The sequence below is a fragment of the Macaca fascicularis genome, chromosome 16 (assembly GCF_037993035.2).
Source record: "Macaca fascicularis isolate 582-1 chromosome 16, T2T-MFA8v1.1".
Classification (NCBI taxonomy): domain Eukaryota; kingdom Metazoa; phylum Chordata; class Mammalia; order Primates; family Cercopithecidae; genus Macaca; species Macaca fascicularis.
The window spans coordinates 50827965-50849851 of NC_088390.1; the positions used below are offsets into that span (position 1 = coordinate 50827965).

At 38.1% G+C, this 21887-nt stretch overlaps 1 protein-coding gene across 2 annotated transcripts in view; it reads right to left on the minus strand.

Annotated features, from left to right (window-relative positions):
- Positions 1-17681: 17681 nt before the first annotated feature.
- The window catches only part of PCTP (phosphatidylcholine transfer protein), a 110695-nt gene continuing 106489 nt past the window's right edge, over positions 17682-21887 (minus strand). For both annotated transcript variants that reach the window (XM_045375053.3, XM_045375055.3), the window contains one exon: positions 17682-20315. The gene's annotated coding sequence lies outside the window, so the exon portion shown is untranslated. The remainder of the gene's footprint in view (positions 20316-21887) is intronic.

Here is a 21887-nt window from a genome sequence, read left to right on the forward strand (position 1 = left end):
CCATGCCCTGCTAAGTTTTGTATTTTCAGTAGAGAGGGGGTTTCACCATGCTGGCCAGGCTGGTCTCGAATGCCTGACTTTAGGTGATTCCCGTGCCTTGGCCTCCCATGGTGCTGGGATTACAGGCTGAGTTACCGCACACAGCCAAAGATACATAGTGACTCTTGATATGCAACCATGTAAGTCCTCCAAATTTGTTCTTCTTCAAGGTTGTTTGGATTTTATTGGTTCTTTGCATTTCCATATAAATTTTAGAATCAGTTGTTCAATGAGCCCACATGCCAAAAAAAATCTTTAGGGTTTTTATTGGGATTGCATTGAATCAATTGAATGTATGAATCAGAGTGGAAAACAAATCTTAAAATTATGAGGGTTTTTAAAAAATATATAAGCATGATACGTCTCTACAATTACTTAAGTGTCTTTAATTTCAGCAGTTTTGTAGTTATCAGTGTGGAGGTCTTGCACGCCTTTTGTTAAGTGTATTCCTTAGTATTTGGCGATTGTGATGTTAGTACATATGGTAATGTTTTAAATTTTTATTTTTTAATTGTTTGCTGCTAGGAGGTATAAATGCATTTTTTTGTTGTTTATTAAACTTGTATTCAGTGACCTTGCTAATTCACATATTAATTCGAATATTTTGTTTGTAGGTTATTTCGGATTTTCTACATACACTTTCTGATATTTATAAATTTTATTTATTCATGTATTTATTTATTTTGCTTTCTGTGTCAGCTAGGGCTTCCTGTACAACTTTAAATAGAAGTGTTAACAGAAGACATTTTGTCTGTGTCAGTAGATATTTGTATGGAAAAAAGTAAAACACTGTTTCCAAAAAATTAATTTAAGGTAGCTAATAGACCTAAATTTGTTAAGTAACCCAGTGAAGCTTCCAAAGAAAACGTAAGAAAATATCTTCATTATCGTGGAGAAGGCAAAAATTTCTTAAGCCAAACACAGAATATTTAAAACATAAGAGAAAATATTGAAAAATTGAAATTCATTATAATATAAAAGCTTTGGTCATCAAAACACACCACTAATGGAGCAAAACGGCCAACCATAGATTGGGAGAAAATATTCACAAAATAAACCCAATAATACTATAATAAAGAGAGAGAGAAAGAAAAGAGAGAGAGAGAAGGACACATTCTGATAATTTTAAAAAATAGCAAAACAAAAGTCCCTGTCTGACAGCTCTGAAGAGAGCAGTGGTTTTCCTAGCACAGTTTGAACTCTGAGAATGGACAGACCGCCTCAAGTGGGTTGCTGACCCCCGTGTAGCCTAACTGGGAGACACCTGCCAGTAGAGGCTGACTGACACCCCATATGACTGGGTGCCCCTCTGAGATGAAGCTTCCAGAGGAAGGAGCAGGCAGCAATATTTGCTGTTCTGCAGCCTCCGCTGGTGATACCCAGGCAAAGAGGGTCTGGAGTGGACCTCCAGCAAACTCCAACAGACCTGTAGCTGAGTGTCCTGAATGTTAGAAGGAAAACTAACAAACAGAAAGGAATAGCATCAACGTCAATAAAAAGGACAGTCACACCAAAACCCCATCTGTTAGTCACCATCATCAAAGACCAAAGATAGATAAAAACCACAAAGATGGAGAGAAACTAGAGGAGAAAAGCTGAAAATTGTAAAAACCAGAATGCCTCTTCTCCTCCAAAGGATTGCAGCTCATCAGCAACGGAACAAAGCTGGATGGAGAATGACTTTGATGAGTTGACAGAAGTAGGCTTCAGAAGGTCGGTAATAACAAAGTTCTCCAAGCTAAAGGAGGATGTTTGAACCCATCACAAGGAAGCTAAAAACCTTGAAAAAAGATTAGATGAATGACTAACTAGAATAAACAGCAGAGAGAAGACCTTAAATGACCTGATGGTGCTGAAAACCACGGCACGAGAACTGCATGACACATGCACAAGCTTCAGTAGCCAATTTGATCAAGTGGAAGAAAAGGTATCAGTGATTGAAGATCAAATGAATGAAATGAAGCAAGAAGAGAAGTTTAGAGAAAAAAGAGTAAAAAGAAATGAACAAAGCCTCCAAGAAAGATGGGACTATGTGAAAAGACCAAATCTATGTTTGATAGGTGTACCAGAAAGTGATGGGAAGAACAGAACCAAGTTGGAAAACACTCTTCAGGATATTATCCAGGAGAACTTCCCCAACCTAGCAAGGCAGGCCAACATTCAATTTCAGGAAATACAGAGAACGCCACAAAGATACTCCTCGCGAAGAGCAACCCAAAGACACATAATTGTCAGACTCACCAAGGTTGAAATAAAGGAAAAAATGTTAAGGGCAGCCAGAGAGAAAGGTTGGGTTACCCACAAAAGGAAGCTCATCAGACTAAGCAGATCTCTCGACAGAAACTCTGCAAGTCAGAAGAGAGTGGGGACCAATATTCAACATTCTTAAAGAAAAGAATTTTCAACCCAGAATTTCATATCCAGCCAAACTAAGCTTCCTAAGTGAAGGAGAAATAAAATCCTTTATAGACAAGCAAATGCTGAGAGATTTTGTCACCACTAGTCATGCTTTACAAGAGCTCCTGAAGGAAGCACTAAACATGGAAAGGAACAACCGGTACCAGCCACTGCAAAAACATGCCAAATTGTAAAGACCATTGATGCTAGGAAGAAACTACAACAACTAATGAGTAAAATAACCAGCTAACATCATAATGACAGGACCAAATTCACACATAACAATATTAACCTTAAATGTAAATGGGCTAAATGTGCCAATTAAAAGTCACAGACTGGCAAATTGGATAAAGAGTCAAGACACATCAGGGTGTCGTATTCAGGAGACGCATCTCACGTGCAGAGACACATTAGGCTCAAAATAAAGGGATAGAGGAAGATCTACCAAGCAAATGGAAAACAGAAAAAAGCAGGGGTTGCAATCCTAGTCTCTGATAAAACAGACTTTAAACCAACAAAGATCAAAAGAGACAAAGAAGGGCATTACATAATGGTAAAGGGATCAATTCAACAAGAAGAGCTAACTATCCTAAATATATGTATGCACCCAATGCAGGAGCACACAGATTCATAAGGCAAGTCCTTAGAGACCTACAAAGAGACTTAGACTCCCACTCAATAATAATGGGAGACTTTAACACCCCTCTGTTGATATTAGATAGATCGACGAGACAGAAGGTTAACAAGGATATCCAGGACTTGAACTCAGTTGTGCACCAAGTGGACCTAATAAACATCTATAGAACTCTCCACCCCAAATCAACAGAATATACATTCTTCTCAGCAACACATCACACTTACTCTGAAACTTACCACATAGTTGGAAGTAAAGCACTCCTCAGCAAATATAAAAGAACAGAAATCACAACAAATTGTCTCTCAGACCACATTGCAATCAAATTAGAACTCAGGATTAAGAAACTCACCCAAAACCATACAACTACATGGAAACTAAACCACCTGCTCCTGAATGACTACTGGGTAAATAACGAAATGAAGGCAGAAATAAAGATGTTCTTTGAAACCAATGAGAATAAAGACACAACATATCAGAATCTCTGGGACACATTTAAAGCAGTGAGTGGGGAGAAATTTATAGCACTAAATGCCCACAAGAGAAAGCAGGAAAGACCTAAAATTGATGCCATAACATCACAATTAAAAGAACTAGAGAAGCAGGAGCAAACAAATTCAAAAGCTAGCAGAAGACAAGAAATAACTAAGATCAGAGCAGAACTGAAGGAGATAGAGACACAAAAATCCCTTAAAAAAATCAACGACTCCAGGAGCTGGTTTTTTGAAAAGATCAACAGAATAGATAGACCACTAGCAAGACTAATAAGGAAGAAAAGAGAGAAGAATCAAATAGATCCAATAAAAAATGATAAAGCAGATATCACCACCGATCCCACAGAAATACAAACTACCATCAGAGAATACTATAAATACCTCTACACAAATAAACTAGAAAATCTAGAATAAAAGGATAAATTCCTGGACACATACACCCTCCCAAGACTAAACCAGGAAGAAGGTGAATCCCTGAATAGACCAATAACAGGCTCTGAAATTGAGGAAATAATTAATAGCCTACCAACCAAAAAAAGTCCAGGACCAGACGGACTCACAGCCGAATTCTACCAGAGGTACAAGGAGGAGCTGGTACCATTCCTTCTGAAACTATTCCAATCAATAGAAAAAGAAGGAATCCTCCCTAACTCATTTTACAAGGCCAGCAACATCCTGATACCAAAGCCTGGCAGAGACATAACAAAAAAACAGAATTTTAGACCAATATCCCTGATGAACATTGATGCAAAAATCCTCAATAAAATACTGACAAACTGAATCCAGCAGCACATCAAAAAGCTTATCCACCACAATCAAGTTGGCTTCATCCCTGGGATGCAAAGCTTATTCAACATACAATCAATAAGTATAATCCATCACATAAATAGAACCAATGACAAAAACAACATGATTATCTCAATAGATGCAGAAAAGGCCTTTGACAAAATTCAACAGTCCTTCATGCTAATAATTCTCAATAAACTAGGTATTGATGGGATGTATCTCAACATAATAAGAGCTATTTATGACAAACCCACAGCCACTGAATGGGCAAAAACTGGAAGCATTCCCTTTGAAAACTTGCACAAGACAGGGGTGCCCTCTCTCACCACTCCTATTAAACATAGTGTTGGAAGTTCTGGCCAGGGCAATCAGGCATGAGAAAGAAATAAAGGGTATTCAGTTAGGAAAAGAGGAAGTCAAATTGTCATTGTTTGCAGATGGCATGATTGTATATTTAGAAAACCCCATTGTTTCAGCCCCCAATCTCCTTAAGCTGATAAGCAACTTCAGCAAAGTCTCAGGATAAAAAATCAATGTGCAAAAATCACAAGCATTCTCATACACCAGTAACAGACAAACAGAGAGCCAAATCATGAAGGGAACTCCCATTCACAGTTGCTTCAAAGAGAATAAAATACCTAGGAATCCAACTTACAAGGGATGTGAAGGACTTCTTCAAGGAGAACTACAAACCACTGCTCAATGAAATAAAAGAGGACACAAACAAATGGAAGAATATTCCATGCTCATGGATAGGAATAATCAATATCGTGAAAATGGCCATACTGCCCAAGGTAATTTATAGATTCAATGCCATCCCCATCAGGTTACCAATGACTTTCTTCACAGAATTGGAAAAAATTACTTTAAAGTTCACATGGAACCAAAAAAGAGCCCACATAGCCAAGACAATCCTAAGCAAAAAGAACAAAGCTAGAGGCATCATGCTATCTGACTTCAAACTATACTACAAGGCTACAGTAACCAAAACAGCATGGTACTGGTACCAAAACAGATATATAGACCAATGGAACAGAACAGAGGGCTCAGAAATAACACCACATGTATACAACCATCTGATCTTTTACAAACTTAACAAAAACAAGAAATGGAGAAGGGATTCTCTAATAAATGGTGCTGGGAAAACTGGCTAGCTATATGTAAAAAGCTGAAATTGCATCCCTTCCTTAACTCAAGATGGATTAAAGACTTAAACTTAAAAATTAAAACCATAAAAACCCTAGAAGAAAACCTAGGGAATACCATTCAGGACATAGGCATGGGCAAGAACTTCATGACTAAAACACGAAAAGCAATGGCAACAAAAGCCAAAATAGACAAATGGGATCTAATTAAACTAAAGACCTTCTGCACAGCAAAAGAAACTAACATCAGAGTGAACAGGCAACCTACAGAATGGGAGAAAATTTTTGCAATCTACCCATCTGACAAAGGGCTAATATCCAGAACCTACAAAGAACTTAAACAAATTTACAAGAAAAAAATCAAACAACCCTATCAAAAAGTGGGTAAAGGATATGAACAGACGCTTCTCAAAAGAAGACATTTATGCAGCCAACAGGCACATGAAAAAATGCTCATCATTACTGGTCATCAGAGAAATGCAAATCAAAACCACAATGAGATACCATCTCACACCAGTTAGAAAGGTGATCCTTAAAAAGTCAGGAAACAACAGGTGCTGGAGAGGATGTGGAGAAATAGGAACACTTTTACACTGTTGGTGGGATTGTAAACTAGTTCAACCATTGTGGAAGACAGTGTGGCGATTCCTCAAGGATCTAGAACTAGAAATACCATTTGACCCAGCGGTCCCATTACTGGGTATACACCCAGAGGATTATAAATCATGCTACTATAAAGACACATGCACATGTATGTTTATTGCAGCACTATTAACAATAGCAAAGACTTGGAATCAACCCAAATATCCATCAATGACAGACTGGATTAAGAAAATGTGGCACATATACACCTTGGAATACTATGCAGCCATAAAAAAGGATGAGTTCATGTCTTTTGTAGGGATATGGATGAAGCTGGAAACCATCACTCTGAGCAAACTATCGCAAGGACAGAAAACCAAACACTGCATGTTCTCACTCATAGGTGGGAATTGAACAATGAGAACACTTGGACACAGGGTGGGGAACATCACACACCAGGGCCTGTTGTGGGGTTGGGGGAAGGGGGAGGGGGGATGGACAGCATTAAGAGAAATACCTAACGTAAATGATGAGTTAATGGGTGCAGCACACCAACATGGCACTTGTATACACATGTAACAAACCTGCATGTTTTGCACATGTACCCTAGAACTTAAAGTACAATAAAAAAAAATAGCAAAAAGTTTGAACAGTTACTTCTCAAAAGAGAAAATCTAATTGGCCAAAAAGTAAATGAAAGGTATTCAATGCATTAGTCACTAGGAAAGTACACATTAAACTACAATGAGACATATTACCATATACCTACAGAATGGCTAAAATTTAAAAGACTAACAAATATCAAATGTTGACAGACATGTAGGGGAACTAGAACTCTGTTCATTAAGTGAACTACTCTGAAAAACGTTTTGGCAATATCTCCCAGAGTAAACAAATGCCTACCCTACCCAGAATTCCACATGTCACTAGTGGGAATGTGTATATATAATATATATGTGAAATGACTTCCTATGTCCATCAGGAATGGTATGGCATCTATTGGGTGCCAACACTTTGCAGAGCTGAAGTAATGCCCTCCAAGATATGTTATATGCTGTAATTCATCATTCAGTATATGGTATTTTTTACCCGTAGTCAGAAAACGTAAGTCTGGAAACCAAACAATGGAAATGGGAGTGGCTCCTCTCACTGTTACCCCTAAAAATTCAATAGTAAAATTTTACAACTTTTGAACCATGCCCCAAAGAGTTAAAGAAACCAGTGACTAAGAGAAATTCTTGAGTTTACAGTATGACAGATAAAAAACAAAACGATTTGTTGAAACTCTGAAATTCCCTCAGCTTGTAAGATAACAGAACTGGCTGAAATCAGTTGGAACCAATATACCAACTGGAGTCTGCACAGAACAAGCTTATTGACATCACAGTCTGAACTTCCACCACATGTTTCATACTAATTTTCCCTGAATTTGCATGTGTAATCCATGAAATCGCGTGAATAACTGTATATGACTGAGGACTTTCTAGACCGCCCCTTTTCTGTCACCAGTTCTCTACTAATCCTAGAATCCACCACCTAAATCTTTCCTAATAAAATTATTACCTAAAAGCCAGCACAGGGAGACAGATTTTAGCTGGACTCCTGTCTCGTTGGTCAACCTACGACAAAAAGCTTTTCTTTTCTCAAAAACCTAGTGTCATAGTTTTGGCTTCTAACCCATTGTGTAGTAAGCCCTTTTGCTCGGTAACACTTTGACCTCTGCTGGTTCAAAGATCTTAGTGCCTAGGAGATGTCTGTTTCCACCAGAGTATATAAAAATAGTTTTATTAAAATAGAAGCTGAGATGGCCACCTGGTCACCTTGGGTTCCTCATGCCACTAAATCGGGCAAACAATAAAGTTAGTGACTGAGGTGATTAATCCCGACTATCAAAGGGAAATTGAGTTCCTTACTCTGCAACGAGGCAAGGAATGTTGCATTTATTTTCTATTGTTGCATAACAAATTACCATAAATTTAGTGGCTAAAAACAGTACCCACTTTTATAGCTCACAGCTCTGTAGGTCAGAAGTCTGGCACTTTGTGGTTGAGCTCTCTTCCCAGGGTATCACAATGCTCAGAGAAACATCCCATAAATTGGTTCCAGATGAGAAGGTATGATGGATAAAGCGATGCTGCCTTGGGAAAATATCAAAATGTACATACGTTTCCCTGGTTGAAAAAAATGCTTAGTGTGCAGTGGCTGTCAATTTTGTAGCAGAGAAGCTGAAAAGGTTTTGTTGTTGTTGCAATAAACGATGGTTAGATCACAAAACAGGTTGAGAGTGTGGCTGATGAAGCAGAGAGCCTTGTTAGGAAACAGGAATTATGTTTCTGCAGAATGCTCCTTGTACACAGGTTCAAAGCCTGTCTCGGCTATTTGCTTATTTTGTGATTAAAGAAAATACTGTCCCTCTCCAGACTCTAGTTTCATCGCCTAAAATAATGGCATAGTCAAACTAGGTCATTCCTCTGCCCTATTTGCATGTGACCTGCAAACTGAGAACGGTTTTTACTTTTTAAAAAATGATTTAAGGAAAAATAATATGTGACAGGAATAGGTGGTCCTGAAGTCTAAAATATTTACTTTCTGGATCTTTACAAAGAATGTTTGCCAGCATCTGAACTGGATCAGCAGTTGCCATCGTGGGCTTTTTCCTAAGGCAGAAAAACACTAGTTTATGTTAAACAAAATCTCATATGGAACCCCAGCAAAACATAAAACAAATAAGTGGAACTGCTCTGATCGAAGGGGTGAGAGGTTTTATTGGACGTGTTTCCTCAGCTTCCCTCAGTTCTCCTCACACCTAAGTCTCTCTTCAGAACCTTTGGGCTCTACAGAATGTGGGTTGAAAACATTGATTCTAGAAGGTCTCCAAGCTCTTCCAGTGTTAACATTTTGATATTGTTTTTCATACTGGCCAATGCTGCCAAGGAACACTTTGGTCTCACAAGAGCTGAAATTGGTTTAATAATATAGTCCAATAATTATTAATGTGGCACAAGGGTGTGAACAACCACAGAGCTCCAACAAAATTACAGAACTGTGAACAAAGCAATTAGATCTTTGCCCTCTTTCCCCAAGAGTTTCTATTAGCTTCCTGAAAGTGTCCATTTTACCCCTAAAATCAGTCTTGCTGAAGCTGAAACCACCCCCAGATATAGACCTGTCTGATAAAAGGGACCAGTTTGGGCTTGTCTTTTCAGTTTGAAAAGCCTGCTTTTTAAATGTAAGAAATAAGCTTATACTTAAGCTTTTCTGAAGGGTTTTAAAATGCAGAAACTAAATTTAATGGGAAATTCTTCCTGGGCTGTGTAACAATTTGCTCCTTGCCAAACCAGAGATAAATACCAGTTCCTCAGTTCATAGGGGCTTTCCTTTTTTGGTCTAAGGGGAGAAGTTGTGCAACCAGACAGTTGTACAAAGGTTCGGTTCAACTGTCTTTCTGGCATATTCTTTGTGGAATCTGCCTCCAAGGTGATGGCCTATATCTCAAAGCTTTAATCTACCCATTAAGCCAAAGACTCTTCTGTATTGAAACCTAAGAGGGAATGGGTGAAGTTGATTCTTCTTCTACATCCCTATTTCATATCCTGCAGATTCTAATGCTCTCCCAAGATGTTCACAAACTCCCAGGGGACTAATACTTTTACAGTTAGCTCTGGCTCTCACTTCCTGCCTCTACTGAACTCTATATAGGGTAGATGGTTCTCTATTTCCACCCTGGCATATGCTCAAACATAAAACTTAATTTGTATCAAAAGCCATTAAAAATTTCACCAGGATGACAGTATGAGGAGTCTCTCTTCCCTTAGCACCCAATCAAGAGCCTGCAAAACCACTCCCCAGAGAAATATGCATAATTGATTGATACATATTTGGAGAGAGAGACAGAGACAGGGAGAATTATGTAGTATATAGATATATATTATCTATCTATTTATCTACCTGTCTATCACCAACCATTTAAAGTGTCTGAAAATTATTCTAAAGTCTTGTAGAAATAAATAAGCATTTATGCAAGAAAATCTGCTAAAACTCAGTAAGACAAGTGAGGCATTGCATTGGAGCCAATGTCCTCCCCAGAAGCCGAGCAGATGCCAGTGCCATGTTTCCTGTACAATCTGCAGAATCTTGAGCCAATCAAACCTCTTTTCTTTATATTAGGTTGGTGCAAAACTAATTGTGGTTTTTGCCATTACTTTAATAAAAGTGCATAAGAGAGCATTAAAGTTTGAAAATTTACAACATGGCCATGTGGCAGAGAAAAAAAGGTTTTTTTCTGGAGAAGAATTTGGCCAGGCACGGTGGCTCACGCCTGTAATCCCAGCACTTTGGGAGGTTGAGGCAGGTGGATCACCTGAGGTCAGCAGTTTGAGACCAGCCTGGCCAACATGGTGAAACCCCATCTCTACTAAAAATACAAAAATGAGCTGGGCACGGTGGCGGGCACCCGTAATCCCAGCTACTGGGGAGGCTGAGAATCTCTCGAACCCTGGAGGTGGAGGTTGCAGTGAGCCAAGATCATGCCATTGCACTCCAGCTGGGAGACAAGAGCGAAACTCTGTCAAAAAAAAAAAAAAAAAGAATTCAAGTGGGCCATGGAACAACCACTTGCTAGAAATATTTGCATAACTAAAAGAGAGCCAAGTGCTAATAGACAAGACAATAGGGAAAAGGCCTCAAAGGTACTTCAGAGACCTTCATGGCAGCCCCTTCCACCATGGGCTCCTATGCCTAAGAGGGAAGAAGGGTTTTGTGAGCCAGGCCCAGGTCCTCACTACCTTGCGCAGCCTCAGGACAATGCTTCCCACATCCTCTCCTCTCCAACTCCAGCAAGGGCTCAAAGGGGCCTCAGGATAGCTCAAGCTGTCACTTTAAGAGAATGCAACCCAAAAGCCTTGGCAGCTTCCATGTGATGTTAAGCCTCCTGGTGCACGGAGTGCAAAAGTAAAGGCTTGGTGGCCTCTGCCTAGATTTTAGAGGAGGTATAATAAAGCCTGGGTGCCCAGGCAGAATCCTGCTGCAAGGGAAGAGCCCCCACAGAGAACCTCCACTAGGGTAGTGTGAAGGGAAAGTGTGGGGTTGGATGTCCCACACAGAGTCTCCACTGGGGCAGGCACTACCAAGTGAAGCTGTGGGAAGGGGACCTTTGTCCTCCAGACTCCGGAATGAAAGATCCACTGGCAGCTTGCACTCTGCATCTGGAAAAGCCAGAAGCACTAAACAACCTGTGAGAGCAGCTGCGGGGTCTGAACCCTTCAAAGCAACAACAGCAGAACCTTCCAAGGCCTTTGGAGTCCATCCCTCACAGAAGTGTGCCTTGGTGTGGGACATGAAGTCAAAAGAGATTGTTCTGAAGATTTACAATTTAATAACTGCCCTGCCAGGTTTTGAACTTGCATGGGACCTTTAGCCCCTTTGTTTTGGCTGATTTATTTCCTTTGAAATGGAAATGTTTACCCAATTCCTATACTTTCATTTTATTTTGGAAGTAAATAATTCATTTTTGATTTTATAGGCTTATAAGTAGAAGGGACTTGCCTTGTCTCAAACGAGACTTTGGACTTTTGAATTAAAGCTGGAATGAGTTAAAACTTTGGGGGACTGTTGGGAAGGCATGATTGTATTTTCCAATATGAAAAGGACATGAGATTTGAAGGAGCCAGGGATAGAATGATGTAGTTTGGATATTTGTCCCTACTCAAATCTCATGTTGAAATGTAATCCCCAATGTTAGAGGTGGAGCCTAGTGGGAGGTGTTTGGATCATGGGGATGGATTTATCATAAATTACTTGGCCCATCCTTTTGGTGATAAGTGAGTTCTTGCTCTGAGTCCATATAAGATCTGCTCATTTAAAAGTGTGTGGATCCTCCCTACCCCTACCCTCTCTCTCTCTCTCTTTCTTCTGCTTTGCCATGGGAAATATCTGCTACCACTTCACCTTTTGCCATGAGTAAAAGCTCGCTGAGGCCTCCCCAGAAGCTGAGAAGATGCCAGTGCCGTGTTTCCTGTATGGCCTGAAGAATTGTGAAACAATTAAATTTCTTTTCTTTGTAAATTACCCATTTACAAAGCATATTTTATATAGCAATGCAAGAACTGCCTGACACAAGTATCTCACTGAGAAGGCCAGGCCACAAATTTTACTTATCCTTTTCCCAACTCCAAAATGCGGAGATTAAATTCTTGGTGAATATGCCCTAAAGGTCTGGGTTTCCCTTCCTTTTTCCACCCAGCCTTCATGGATAGGATAAAAGTTTCCCCGAAACATGGAATGCCAATAATGCTGGGGTCCTGATCACCTTCATTCCAGCTCACTCAGAGTGCAGAAGTTTTACACTGAAAGAAGTAAGACAAGCAAACCAGAGGCTATTGCCCTTCCGAATACCTAACGTAGTTTATCAGAGATGTCTGTCCAGGGCAACAGGCAGTCCATAAGAGCAGAGAGCTCCAGATCTCTTCTCAAAGAAACTGACTGTTTGAAACAAAATGTGGGAAGTGTAAAGCTAAGCTTCAAAACAACAGCTTCTCTGAATTAAGAGTGACAAGCTAAACCATGTGCCAGCCGGTTTACTAGAGAGAACCAGAGTAAAAGACAGTTGAGAACCCTCCTGGTGTCAGAGAACATTCAAAGATGGGCACTGAAACTTACCCTTCCTCAAACTTAATTGGATCAAGCCACGGAACAATTTATGCCCCAGGACATTTTTTTTAAAAAATAATAGAGCCATCAGCCTGCAATTAGTGCAGCCTAACATGGATTTCCCTATCCTTTCAATTCTGTGAGTATCTGCTTTATGAATTTTGACACTCTATTGCTGGGTATGTACATATTGAAGACCTTTATATTTTCTTAGAGAATTGACCTGTCTATCATTACCTAGTGTTTTTCTTTATTCCTAATAATATTTCTTGCTTTGAATGCTACTTTGTTTTATATTATCAATAATATAATTATTCCCACTTTTTCATTAATGTCTGCATGCTATATCATTTTTAGCACTTTTTTTTAAATCTTATGTTTAAACTAAGTTTCTTGTAGACAGTATAGGGTCATGTTTCTTGTCCATTGTGACAATCTCTGAAGCTTAATTTTAAAATTCAATATATTGATATTAAATGTGATATGAATATATTGAGTTAATATCTTCTATCTTGTAAGCTCTTTTCTGACTTTAATTACTTTTACATCATTATATCATTGCCTTTAGAGCATTAATGAAAACCTACTTCATATTGGGGAAGGATTTAGAAAGAAAAACTTCTATATGTACAAGAAAAACAGGAATAGTATGGAGTCCAGGCTACAGCTGTAAGAGGAGTAAAAGAAGACCACATCTATGATCCCCCAGATACAATGCCTGCCATATTACTTTTATTAATAACTACAAAAAGCATAATTATTTTTGCACCAACTTAATATTTACTTCATTTTTTTCTTTCTGCTTCCTTATTTTTATGACTTCTCTTGGGTTAGTTGAACATTGTTTATGATTTGATTTTATCTTCTTCCTTGGCTTATCCATTTATATGAATTATAAGCCAAGACATAAGCAAGACTAGGTGGATTTATAAAGAAAAAGAGATTTAATGGACTCACAGTTTCACATGGCTGGGAAGGCCTCACAATCATGTCAGAAGACAAAGGAGTAGCAAAGGCGCATCTTACATGGCAGCAGGCAAGACAGCATGTGCAGGGAAACTGTTTTCATAAAGCCATCAGATCACGTGAAATTTATTCACTGTCATGAAAGAACAGCACAGAAAAAAACCTGCCCCCATGATTCAATTACCTCCCACCAGTCCCTCCCACAACACATGGGGATTATGGGAGCTACAATTCAAGATGAGATTTGGGTAGGGACACAGACAAGCTATATCATGATAGCTATGTGCACGTTGAATTGAGGCAGATCACCAGAGTCCCCACATATACCAGTAAGAAGCTGGAGGCAGTGGAACAATTTCCTCTGTTTCTCAGGAAACCACAGAGGAAGGCTCTTAAACAAATCCAATGCATTCCCTTGGTTTAGAGAAGTCTAGGACAGCAGGAGAATTTCCCCTGTGTCCTCACGGTGGCAAACAAGCAGATGAGACAAAGTCTAACTTAAAGTTATCTTATGGTTTAGAATAATGTAGCAGTGACCTGCTTGACCCATGACCAAAGGATAGTCACAATTATGTCTTTCTCAGTGGATACCAGTGTAGACCTGTTAATGACATAGAACTAATGAGGTATCGCCAAACACCATTCCAATGTACCACACAAGTCCCTAGAGAGCAAATGCAACTTGAAGGAAAGGAAGTTGGGTGGGGACTGAACTGACTTGAATTTCTCTTTTGTCAAATGGTAGAATATGTACTATTAAGAGAAATTAAATTGAGTCACATAAAAATAAATTACAGTTCTTGTCAACTGACTCTGTGGACCAAGATTCTTACCTGTTAAACTTATAATGGCATTACTTCTTGCACACGACTATGTTCCAGGCATCTAGCTAAGCACATTATATACATACATCCCCTGTGGCATAGATCTTAGTACCATCTGCATTTGAAGGATGGAGAGGTTGTGGCTTAATAAGGTTAAATAAGCTGCCTAAGATTTCACAGGTAGTGAGGGCAGGGCTGGAACTCAACATAAGTCTTTACAATGATGAAGCTTACATTCTTAACCACTAGAACTTAGTAACTCTACAGGGCCAGTGATAGGTTTTCTTTTCTTTACTTTCTGAGCTCTAGGGCATAATGTGTCTTTATGCCCTAGAGCTCAGAAAGTTAAAAAAAAAAAAAAAAAAAAAGAGGAGAAGACACCATATTGCCTTCTATAACATTTACCTAGCTTTTCTGACCTGGCTTAAAAACAAAATCATCACTTCAAATAGTATCATGTTGGATAAAATTAGTCTGAGTTACAAATATAGGTCTTTGAGGTATTTTTAATACCAAATATCATTGACTATCATAGCTGAAAGAATTTTTTTAGATAATCTAGCTTAGAGATTCTCAAAGTATGGTCCCTAGACCAGCAGCATCATCAACATGCGGGAAATGAAGAGGAATGCAACTTCTCTGGCCCAACCCCAGACCTACTAAGTCATAAATTCTGAAAGTAGAACCTATCGATCTGTGTTTTCGCAAGCCTGCCAACTTATTCTGATGCATGATAAAGTTTTAGAATCACTATTCTAGTTCAATACTAGAGACCCACTGTGCATCAAAATATGTGTCAAGAAATGAGCTTGGGAAGTTTTGCAGGAGTCAGATCAAATTAAAAGATTTGAGCTTTAACCTGTATGTAATAAGGTTGGAGGGCCTTTTAAGCAGGGAAGGCATGTTTGGAATGGTATTTTATTACTTATTATACATATTCACCTATTCAGTGACCCACCAAATATTTATTGAGGGCCTGTAAGTTGTGAAGCTTTGAGCTAAGAAACTGAGCTCTTAATCGATCAGTAAAATTGGTTGGATTGATTGAGCAAGAATGAAAGAATGGGAGGCCAATTACGGGTTTATTGTAAAAGTTCACATGGATGATGACAAAAGCTTGAACAATATGGCCCTGGAGGAGTAAAATGATTAGTAGACACTTGGTACATTACATGCACTTCTCTAAGGCTTTCATTTATACCCAATTTGGTATGTGTCTTAGTCCATTCAGGCTGCTATAACAAAACATCCTGAACTAGGTAGCTTATAAACCACAGACCTTTTTTTCTAAAACTTCTGGAGGCTAAGAAGTTCAAGATCAAGGCACTGGATGGTTTGGTGTCTGTCTAAGGCCCACTTTCTGGTTCCAGAGGGAGTATTCCTGTTGCTTCTCACATGGTGGAAGGTGCTAGCTAGCCCTCTGTAGTCTCTTTTCTAAGGGCAGTAGTCCCATTTATGAGGGTTCCATCCACATAACTTAGTCACCTCCCAAAGGGACCACTTTCTAATACCATCACCTTGGAAGAGATTCCAACCTATGAATTTTGGGGTGACACAAAGGTTTGAACTATAGCAGTATGAGGAGGTGGAATAAGGCTACAATGGCCTTGAGATTACCCAACTGAGGCAATTGGGTAGAATATGGTGATATTAACTAAACTGGAAATAAGGAAAGAGGAGCACATGAAGGGGTGGGATGACCGGATACTACATGGTATGGGAGCTTCATCAGCCCAACTGCAATGGCATGACCTCTGATGGGGCCCCATAGTGACTTGAGTCATTAGCACAGAAGGTAGTCCAAATCCATTGAAAGTATTCTTAATGAATAGAAAAAAAATCTTTACATTGAACTGAAATGCTGACTTCTTGTAGCTTCAACTCACTAGTCTTTTTTGACTAGCAACTCAGAATAAATCAAATTTGGAGAGTCCCTAAAGCTGAATTCCCAAAGACATGACTGTAAACCAAGTGTTTATACTCTAATCCTGTTGACTTCTAGTATCATTTGCCTTCATTTCTGAGAATCTGCGATTTGGCAATGATTTGTTCACACCCTAATTGTTTCTTTTTCCATTTCGTTCTTATTGACAGTTTCAATGATTAAAAATTGGACATTTTTATGTATCAAGAAAACTTGCTGTTAACTCTAAAATCATCTCTTTTTGAAAAGTAAGTCATTATCCCCTTCTGTAGTCATCTTGTAAAATTCTCTTTTAATCAGGTGAAAATGAAAAAACATAAACAAAACCTTTATGCTCACCTTTATTGAATTGTAGGCTATTTATTCATCCTTTGGCCTCTTAACATAGATTTCTCTTAGGTGTTTTACTCACACCTAGACATCTGTGTCTTACTGTCTCAAAAAATATCATTATCACACATTTTTCTTACAAAGTAGCACAGTGCAGACCTCAAGGCTCCAGTTATCCTTCTATCCCTAGCATTTTTTACTGCATGCATCCTCCCTGGGCTAGAATAAAATCAACAGTTAAAGGTCTGCCCTTCAGATTCTCCCAGATCTATGGGTTGTTTTAGGTTTAAAGGCCAGTTTTTACTGTCTTGTTGTTGAGAGGCTACTGATAATATTGAATAGAATGCACATCTAGAAAACATCCATCTCTCAGTGCTTTTTCTGCTTTTTAAAACAAATGTTATTTTCTGATACTAAAATCAACACATATTCATAAGAAAAAAATTGCAAAATAAATAAAACGGTACAGAAAAATATCAAGGTAACCCCAACACAAAGAAAAACAATTACTGTATTTTATTGCAATTTCTTCCTGAATTTTTTCTATGCATATATTTTTACAGTTAAGACCAGATATCTTTTCTTCTGCTTTTTAACTTTATATGGTACTGTATCTTTGCATTCAAATTAATATTTTAACTTTTTTTTAAATAGCCACGAAATGGTCGATCATATGCATATGTCAGATTCTAGCTTAACAATTGCTGAACTTCCGGTCATTTAGTTATTTTCCAGTGTTTTGGCTTTCACAAATAGTGCTGCAGCAAAAATCTTGGTGCATGAAGCTTTGTCTACATTTAGGATGGGAAAGTATAGATTTTTTTATGTCTAAAACAGAGGTGTAGAATTTCTGATCTGAAGGAAGTAAATTTTTTTAAATACAGAGAAATTAATTTTCCTTTTTTCTATACATTTTTGCTAAGTTGCGATCATACTACACATATGCAGCTTATTTGTTTTATTTTACATTGGATCAATACATTTCTTTATACTTAAAATTCCCCAAATTTTGAACATTTCATTTTTGATTACATTTTAATAACAATTTCTGTGCATAGATTTCATTGTATTTTTATTATTTCCATGAGATAAAAATAACAGGGGCAGAATATGTTAGCAAAGGGATTTGAACTTACAGTATATTGTATTCTCATTGTTCATTTTTAGTTTCCATGATCACTAAAGAAATTGGACATTTTTTATGGGTTTTTGGTGTATCCTTTCCCTTTTTGACATTACTTTTACTTCAATTAAGACATGATTTCAGAACCTACAGAACATTCACATCCTTTTTAATGGCTATGTAGTTAACCCTCTGTATGGATATGCTATAATTAATTTAACCATGCTTCCATAGGTTGACATATGTTTCTGGTTTTTGATATTTCAAGCAATGTTGAAAGGCTTTTTTTTCTGAGTAACGCTTAGCAAATATTTCCCCTTTCCAATATTAAATAATTTTTCTCCTATAGTTTCTTCCAGCATGTAGATTTAATTGCATATTTATATATTTAGAACTTATGTTGTGCATACTTAAAATAGAGCTCTAACTTTATTTTATTCCACATAGCCAAGTATTCTCACACAATTTATTGAATAATTCATCGTTTCCTTACTGTTTGTTGTGTCCATATTTGCATATACACTGGATCTTTTAACAGTCTCTCTCTTCTTATTCATTAATCTTTGTCTATTCTTTATACCTCTTTAATCACAGAAGCTTTATAGTACATTTAAAAATCTGATATAGAAAGTCTTGATGCATAAGTCTTCTGTTTCAAAATGTATTGCCTAGATCCATTAATGAATGCCAAAATTAGTAGGCAAAAGTTTAAGCAGAAATAGAGTATTCGCATAGTCTCAAAGTGTCTCACTCCCACAAATATGTAATAGCAAATTTATAGTGAAGAATCTTGACAGATAGCACTTAACCAGGTGATCAGGCTTAACATTATCAGTAATACATGTAAACATCATGTCCCTCTGATACAATGCAATGAGAAGGGCTAGGTACCTTTCCCAGGAATGCATAACCTGAATCTAATCATGAAAAAACATCAGACCAACCCCAAATCGTGCAACATTCTAAAAAATAACTGACCAGGACTCTCCAAAAGTGTCAAGGGTGCAACGGATAAGAAAAGACTAGGGAATTGTCACATAGTGGAGGAGACTAAGGGGATATGACAAAAACAGTGTGGGATCCTGAAACAGCATGAGTACATTAGCTGAAAAACTGGTGAAATCAGAGAATCTGCTCCACACCTCTCTCCTAGTTTCTAGTGGTAACCGGTAATGCTTCACGTTCCTTGGCCTGCAGAGACATCACTCCAACGTCTTCCTCCATCTTCACAAGGTGCTCTTCTTCCGGAGTGTCTGTGTGTTCTTCTCTGTTTCTTATAGGCACTTTCATTGGATTTAGGGCCCACCTTGATCTAGTGTAATCTCTTCTACAATCTTGCTTTCATTGCATCTTTAAAGATCCTATTTCCAGATAGAGTCACATTTTGAAGTTCTGAGTGGACATGTTTTTTAGTTTTTATTGGGAGGGACACTATAAAACCTATAACACAGGGGTTTTATTTCCTTAACCACAGAAGTCTCAATGCCAAGGAGACTATCTGGTGTGGGTTAAGTGTTTGCTAAATGTTGAACAAATTGAATTCCCTTTATTCAGAAATTAATTAGAGCTGAGTGGTGACTGTTCCCTTTACATGACATTCAGTCTATATCTCCTTTTAAGGCCTGCACTCATTCATGTCATCTGCTGAGCCTTATAGGTGTATAGATTTAGGACCCCTGTTCATCAGGTTTATAGCACTGCCCACTTTTTCTCCCACTGAAATGGGAAGAAAGGATGAGGGAAAGGGAAGAGGGGAGAAATGCCCTGGGGAACTCAGGAAGGGCAATGCAAACCATAACCAGCCAGGATTGGGATTCTGGTTCTGTCACTAACTTAATTTGAGTCCCAACTGACTCAGTTTCTTCATCTGTAAAGTGGGAGTATAATAGTGTCTGTCACTTTGTTGTGAGGACTAACGAAATTGATTCTCATACAGTGCATAATCAAAAAGTACAGAGCAAACTGCTGGAAAATTATTAGCCAGCATCCAAATATCTTGGTGCCCAAAGTTAACCCAACCTCCAGGAATACAATAGGAATCAAAAAGAATAGGAAACCTACAACCACGTCTTTTCAACCTTCCAGTTAGAAGAGCCAAATTATTTCTTGTTAGACTTTGAGACAATCTCACACACTCAAACCAACATTTACATTTTTAAATGAGAACCACACCAGCCTGCTTCCTTATAATAACTTCCAGATGAGAAAGAGATTTTCTTTTTAAGCTAAACATTTAATCATATTACAATCATATTTTAATTACTCTAGGGAAAGGATAAAGAAACCAGAGAGTGAATCTCTTGGATAATGTATTTGTAGCTCCAGTTTGAAGTTTTTTCCTACTAGGTTTCCAGCGTCTCATTTTCTTTTCCCTCTTACTCTCACTTTGTCATTTATTAGCCTTAGAAGCAATTTGGTAGAGGCTGAAAGGAAGAAGAAGAGAACGATATTTAAATACCAGAACTTTCTCTTAAACAGTTTGCTAACGTTTTTCATTTGATGCTATAAAATGTATATTATTACTCTCATTTTACAAATGAATAAACTAAGACTTAAAGATAAGTTGAGAATTAGCTTGCCCAAAGTTATCCAAATGTTATGTGATGGAGCTATTTGATACAGTCAGTTTAACTTCAAAATCTGCAATATTTATTATACAACACAATGTCCAGCAGTTAAAATATAGTGTTATAAACGCAATTACACACAGAGAGACATGCATACACCACCCCCTCCACACACACAACTCAGCATGCGTTTTTGCCCCACTACTTTGGCCCATTTAAATACAACCTGTGTTATTAAAATGACTTTAACAAATTGCCCTGTATTTTAATAAAGATAAGAAATTACAGGAAAGGTTAGGAGACTTGCTAGCTTTGGTAATATTCATTTTGCAAAGAAGACAAGGCTCATTTGGGATTAGCACTTTTTCTCAAGGCAAAAGTGCTATGCCTCATGGTCCAAAAACCTTATCATATAAGCAGATTAATTTTAATTGGGCACGTTGGCTCATATTGTTATTTTTATGCAACTATGTTTTGAATCACCACTTTAAAAGCAGTCTAATTTTCTTTTCCTTAAGCTTCTTTTTCATTTTCTCCATTCTGTAAACAAATGAGCTAGTATTGAATACTTGAGGGAATCGGAAAGAATAGGAAACCTAGAACCATGCCTTTTCAGCCTTCCAATAGGAAAAAACAAATTATGTGACCAAAAATTGGCAAATAATATAGCCAAAGACTTACAAGTGATGGGATAACCGTCTGTAATATATGTCTTGTGGAAAAGTCATTTACGTTCATTCTCTGAGGCCTGCCAAAGATCGCAAAATAAGGGTCCTAAGTCTTACTGGGATTCAGAGTCCTTATTTATCCATATGTTTGTAGGAAATAAAAGTACACATTTAATGAAAATGTCTCTTTCCAACAATAAAGTGGGCTGCCTTGGGAAGTTTCCAAGTCCTGCCGTTGAAGGTGATTGGGTCAGTTGGTTGAAAATGACCTGAAAGTGAAGCAAATACCCTTTAAAGTCATTCAAGGCCTCTCTGAGGTTTCTTCTAGTACCAAGGTTCTTCAATTCACACATCAATGGGCGTGCAGTCGTCTATGCCAGATGGTGTTCTATCACTTCACTTTCAACATCAGCCAATTGACCCTAGTGACTTGAGCCTCTCCACTGTCAACTCTCTAGATCAGGGACCCTGCAGGCCATGGATCAAATCTAGACACCCACAAGTTTTAGTATTGCCTATCGGCTGAATTCCCAAAATTCCTTGAGAAACTTTGTCTCTTCTTGCCTTAATCAGTTGGCAAATTTAATTCTCCCTGGAGGAATAATTGGAGGGAATTATTCTTTCCTTTCAACACAGAGAGAAAGCCAGCTCAGCAATCCAATGACACTTGCTGCAGGTTAGATGAACATTTTCAAACGGTAAGAAAAATTCAAAAGAGGAATGGTATTTCATGAAATGTAAAAATTATATGAAATTCAAT